Here is a 6,790-nt window from a genome sequence, read left to right on the forward strand (position 1 = left end):
GTAGTAGGGAATCAACATCCTTGGTCCTTTCCCGCTAGCAACAGGTCAGAGGAGGTTTTTGGTTGTAGCAGTGGATGGAAGTGGGTGGAAGTTGAACCCTTGGTAACGATCACAACCCGTAACATACATAATTTCTTCTGGAAAAGCATAGTATGCCGCTTCGGACTACCTCGGGTACTGATATCCGACAATGGGAAGCAGTTTGAAGATGTTAAGTTTCAAAACCGGTGTGCTGAGATGGGAATTCAGCAAAACTTTACCTTGGTGGCACACCCCCAAGCGAAGTAACTAACAGGGCGATACTTCGCGGACTGAAAACTCGCTTAACTCGAGCCAAGGGATTGTGGGTAGACGAACCACCCAGTGTCCTTTGGGCCTACCGAACTACTATCAAGACTGCGACGGGTAAGACCCCCTTCAACCTCACGTGTGGAACAGAGGCGGTGATCTCAGTAGAGATTGAGGTACCCACATTACGATTAGAGGCTTATGATGATGAAATAAATGATGATGAGCTCCGTACCAACCTGGACTTGGTAGAGGAGGTGCAAGACCTGACCTACATTCAGACCGCAACCTACTAGCATAGAGTAGCTCAGTACTATAACGCTCGGGTTAAAAAGTGATAGTTCCGTGTCAGCAACCTGGTTCGTCGGAAAATTATGGTACTTGAGCCCGGCGTAGGTAAACTCAGACCAAATTAAGAAGGTCCATACCGTGTAAAGCGGGTATTCGGGGAGGGTACATACGAGCTCGAGACTTTGGAAGGGAAGCAGGTACCTCGAGCATGGAATATCGATAACCTAAGAAGGTACTACTTATGAGCCTGTGACTCCAAGGCAAAATTTCTCTAAGTCTATGCGATCACCAAACTAATAAAAAAAAACGTCTAACTGGAGAGAGGACTGTGAGTCACTCCCAGAAGCCTAAGGGCTATGGCGTCGAGCTGACAACTACAATAAGTCCTAGTCGCCTCTTCGGCATAGGCAGACAAGCCCTAGTCGCTTGTTCAGCATAAGCAGACAAATCATAGTCGCCTCCTGGGCATAGGCGCAATGATTCCCAATTGCCTCTTCGGCTTAGGCAAATAAGTAGCCTGTGCATAGGCAGGTCGGGTATATACCCTACAGTGTCTATCCACCTCGGCGTACAACAAATACAAGGTTATTCCTACCTGGAGTCCAGCTCGTTGGTTTGGCACTTCGGGACAACCAATCGCCTCTAAGTAGCCCGTGCATAGACAGATCGGGTATATACCCTACAGTGTCTATCCACCTCGGCGTACAACAACACAAGTTTAATCCCATCTGGAGTCTAGCTCACTAGTCTGGCAATTCGGGATAACCAACACTTAGAAAAAATTTTTACTTAGAAATATTTTTGCACACACAAGACTTTTTGAATCATTATATTTCATTAACAAAAAGTTCTAATTACATGGTTACTGTAACCGGGCTCGGAGGCCCGGGACATACACTATATGGGGGGTCCAAGAAAAGAGGCATGTTTAAACATAAGATTTGCCAGAATCTCCTCCAACAGGTAGGTCGGTCTCCATATGGTCCTCCTCCACGTCATCTCAGCCTGCCTCCCCTGACGGTCTCGCCTCGAGAAGTTCATCATTGCTTTCTCCCTCGGAGGAGTCAGGTTCCTCGTCAACCTCCTTCGCCATCTCAGGGGTAACGGTGGACATGGAGATAAATCCAAAGTCGAGCTCGGGAAACTTCTGCCGCATCAACCAGTTGCAGAGCTTGAAGCCCGACCGGTACGTGCCAGAGCCATACTCGACCTGGAGGTCGTGAAACTCAAGGGACTCCTTGAACTCCTTGATGGTGTGATCCCTTTCTTGAATCCTCGCCTCCTAAATAGCGGTGTCGAAGATCTCAGTGCACTCCTTGATCATCGCCTCAAGGTTTTCATTCAGCCCATTCTGCGACCTCCGCAGGAAACACGGCATACTTGCTCTTAAGGAGCCCGAGCCTCGGAGTCATTATGCTCTCCTTTGCTGAAGGGAGTTGAGGCTCGGGCACCAAAGTACCTTCGGGCTCGCGAGGTGGGGTCCCCTCATCCTGATCCTCGTCCAAATCAACAATCGGGGGATGGGGACGAACCTCCTCCCATTGGAGCTCAGTAGAGGGTGGCTCTGGTGCTACAACCTCAGGATCGGCAGGAACCGAAGAGGTGGCCTCCTCTCGATGGGACCTCTTCGAAGCTTTTCTCTTCTTCCCCCTTGAACACTCCTCAAAAGGTTAGCGGCATCAACACTTGTCATAGCTTCTGCAAGAGAGAAGAAAAAGAGTTAGCCGTGAATTGAAGTAAGTGCGGGAAGGAAAAAGGAGAGGTAATGTGTGTGCCGAGGTGGAGGCCTACCAGGAGGACTCAGCTCAGCTCATACAAGCTTCTCCTCGGCTAGGAAATCTTCCATCTCAAGGCCGAGGTCCCTCCAAGAGTGGATGACCACCCTAGTCTCTACATCCAGCCTCACCCTGAGGTCCTTAATGGCCATTCGCCAGTGAGTCGGGAATGACCATCCTTTAGGGTTCCGAACAAAGAAGTACCTCCTCTTCCAGGTCGATATCTTGTTCGGGTTACTGAACAGGACCTTGAACCCGGGGCGAGGTGAGATATAGTAGCTCTGTTGGGTATCCCCATGCTGGCAAGAAGAGTTCTTTTTAATGGAACAAATCGAGCTAAAGATGTCTAAAGTAAGAGGTTAGTTATATTCGTGGAAAAGTGAGATCGTACCAACAATGATACGGATGGAGTTCGGGTGTAGCTAGTCAATGGTGATGTTAAAGAACTTAATGATTTCTACGATGAAGGGGTGGAGCGGGAAGCGCAGCCCAACTACGAGTTGCTCCTCAAAAACCGCGAGTTCGTAGTGATCGTGAACCCAAGGGTATTGACCCAAAGGAATGATGAAAACAAGAGTGTCAGGGAGACGATAACGAGCTATCAAGGACAACAACCTGTCAAAGGTCATCATGGAAGGGCCGAAGTTGTCTGGATCCCGACCTCGAGTAGAAGATGAGACCCCCTCTCTGGATGTTGGCCGCTCTACCTGAGGTTCAGGTTCCTCAAGCCGAGATGGCCCGACGTTAGGCAAAGGCATTTCTCCTAAAAGGTTTAAAGAGGAGCTCTCTAGCAAAGAGCTGGCCTCACCGGCGGGAGCCGAGGACCGCACCTCGGCACCCCCGGGCTCGCTAGAGTCACTAAGTAACCTATCTATGCTAGCACGAGACATATTGGACAGGAAAAGGAAAAGGGAATAGCTATTGAAAGAAGGCGAACTCACCAAAGAACACGACAACGACCTCGGACCCAAGGGAAAGAATGGTGAGCGGAAGACGCGATCTCAGGAGAGCTCAGTTACACGACTTATGGCGAAGGTAATGGGCCCTTCAGCCCCCTATTTATAGTCCACCACATTTGGCAATCAACGGTTGAGATCTGTACGATCTGATGGCTCCCATGAAAATCGGTTGCATGCTACCCGAGAATGAAATCGGTTCAGCGCGCCCTTTGGTGTCCGCTGAATTTATAAACAGTGTGACGTCTGCGCGTGACCGAGTCACGATCTGGGTCATTTCGTGGTTGAGCCAGATGACTGAACATGTCCGACCAGCGGCTCACCCTTCTAGCCGCCTAGACTTCGTGCCAAACCCACCTGGACTCGTCATGAACTCCCCGCACCGAGTCAGGACCCCTGGCACGAGGAGTGGGGGACAATTAATGAAGGGTGATTTGGCACAACCTAGTAAGAAGGGGACATGTAGACGTAATCTGCTCGAGGGGTGACAACTCAGCTAAACGAACCTGGCCCGCAACATTCGGAGCTCGGATGTTTAGCCACCTCGGCCCAAAAACCACCTCGACACCCAATCCAGTTTGGGACTAAAGAACTAAGGTACCAATTCAGAGCCAAAGAGTCGAAACGCCACGTAATTGACTCGAAAGGCCTCCCCAACGGACCCCGAATTTCTCGGATCACGACGAGACTCATCCTAGCTCCGCCTGAATCGGAGGAAGACGATAAACCTTATCAACACATTGCTCTCCTTCAAAAACGAAACAGATCTTATTGGCACTGTCCGGAGATCCCAAAGCTCTTTCATAAGGCCCACGACTACTCCATTATATAAGGACATAAAACCCCAATGCAAAGGTACGCATGATTGTTTTACTCACTAGCATTCAATCACTCAAATATTCAGCTCGCATCCACAGTATAGTACTGACTTAAGCATCGGAGCGACCTTGCCGGGTTAGCTACCCTGGGTTCTCTGATCTACTATTTTGTAGATTGATCCAGCTCGCCGCACAACTAGAGTTTGGATCATCTTCCAGGAAGGGGTATCTAGATCGTGCACCATCAGCTTAGCTTGGGCCCTATCTGCTAAAACCATCATATGACTCCAAAAGTTTGACACCCAATTAGACTTTGAATATGATTATCCCTGATAATGTGTGGGCATGGTGCATATCTCAGCTAGACCTAACTCAAAAAAAAAAAGAGTTGCTTGAGCCTACAAATTTATAAATCTAATCGGGTTAGGTTAAGTTATAAACGGTTTGTTACTTGTTATTATTAATTATTAAAATATTGTAATTATTAAATTACTGTATTTATTTAAAATTTAGCAATTTATGGAAACTATCATATTTTTAGAAATACTACTAATTTCTTAGCTAAAACTAATTAAATGTAATTTTTTGGTAATTAAATGTAATTTTCTACTATTTATAGCTTAAATTATAGTTACTATTAATTATAGTTTAAAACTAATTATTGTTAATTATATTACTATTAATAATTAAAATACATTATTTTTTCATTATTATTCAATATTTTTTTGAAATAAAATACAATTAATTTAAATTTTTAATTATTTTTAGTATTTTAATTTAGCTTTAGGTTTTTCAAAATTTTCAGATTTTTAATTAATTTTTGGTGTTTTTTTATTACTATTTATTAATTTTTTGCATGTGTATTTTTCAATAATTTTTAGTATTTTCAGCATTTATTTTTGCATATTAGTCACTACAAAATTCACTTGCATTTGCTTTCAATAATAATAAATTAAATAACTAAATGGATACCATAGTTAATAAAAAAATACAACTAGTTTTCAATAATTTCTAATTAGGGTATTTTTTTAAAAAAATTGTGGTATTTTTTAATAATAAAATACTATTAATTGTAATTTTTAATTATTTTTAGTATTTTAATTATGTATAGGTTTTTCAGAATTTTCTAGATTTTTAATTAATTGTTGGTATTTTTTCATTAATATTCAATCATTTTTGCATATGAGTAATTTTTGCAATAAAATACTATTAATAAAACAGGTTCTGCATTTTAAATTCTCATTATTTTTATCATTTTTAATGATTTCATTATGCACAGTAAAGGTCTAAACTCATAAAAATTATTAGTTAATTAAAAATTTATTAATATAAAGTTATTTAGTAGTATTATTAAAACTATCAATTAATTTTTTTATATTTAAATTTCTTATTTTTAATTAATTGTTGTATTTTTCATTATTATTCAGTAATTTTTGCAATAAAATACTATTAATAAAATGGGTTCTACATTTTAAATTTTCATTAATTTTTATCATTTTTAATGAGTTCATTATGCACAATAAAGGTCTCAACTAAAAAGTTATCTAATAATATTAGTAAAACTATCAATTAGTATTTTTATATTTAAATTGCTTTTTACCTTCAACTACTGATTCACAAAGCTTGTCAGCTATTTCCTCAGCCACATTCTTGGTCATGTGCCTATCCTTGAGAGTTTTCAAAGCTGGCCCTAAATCCCATTTCTCTAAATATACTTTCCTGTAATACTCTGGAACATTGATGAAACCACCCTTCTTTTGCATCGACCTTGGTGTCCTTCCTCTTCTTTTAAGTCTCACTTTGGTTGTTTATAACTTCTTCGGAGAGTCTAGCTGAACAAGTTTGAAATGATGGAGGTGATGGGAAGGATGGAGGCTTTGTGGGGCTCAGACTGGCCGTATTTCAGGCCATGGCGGTGGTTAGAAAAGGGCAATCACTAGAAAATGGAGCTTCGTCCGTGTTTCAAGCACGACCCAATATATGCTTAGGGAAGGACATGTCATTCTAGAATATGAAGTGGGTGGTGGCTGGTATTCTGCGATGGTTTCGGGTTGTGTCGGCGATGAAGAAAGGTTGTGAGTTAAATTTTTGTCATATTTAACTTTGAACATGAAAGGTGGGTTTCTGGTGAGGATAAAAAAAGAGGAGGAAGGTCTGGCAAGCACTAAGCTGTTAGTTGTTAAGAAAAACAAAAGGGAAAATTTTTTATCAGTATTCTGTACTTTGGCTCGAGTGACAATTTGGTCTTCGAACTTTAAAATGTGACAATCTAATATCTGAATTTTCAAAATGTGACAATCCAGTACCTATCGCTAACTAGTTCGTTAATTAGCCATTAAGTGACATTTGAAAAAGTAAAAAATGCTCTTCGAATGCCATCTAATTCTCTTTATCAACCATCCAAACATTGATAAAAAACTGAATAGTCCCAAATCCTAGCCTCTTCTATTCAAAAACTTTAGTGACTGTTTAGAATAATTTAGAATTTGGGACTGTTCATTTTATTGTCAATGTTTGGGTGGTTGATAAAGAGAATTACATGGCATTTTTGATTTTTCAAATGTCACTTAATGGCTGATTAATAGATTGATTAACGATAGGTACTGAATTGTCACATTTTGAAAGTTTGGGTATTGAATTGTCGCATTTTAAAGTCGGGGAC

The sequence above is a fragment of the Nelumbo nucifera genome, chromosome 6, assembly GCF_055504915.1.
Source record: "Nelumbo nucifera cultivar China Antique chromosome 6, China Antique-T2T, whole genome shotgun sequence".
NCBI classification, from domain to species: Eukaryota; Viridiplantae; Streptophyta; class Magnoliopsida; order Proteales; family Nelumbonaceae; genus Nelumbo; species Nelumbo nucifera.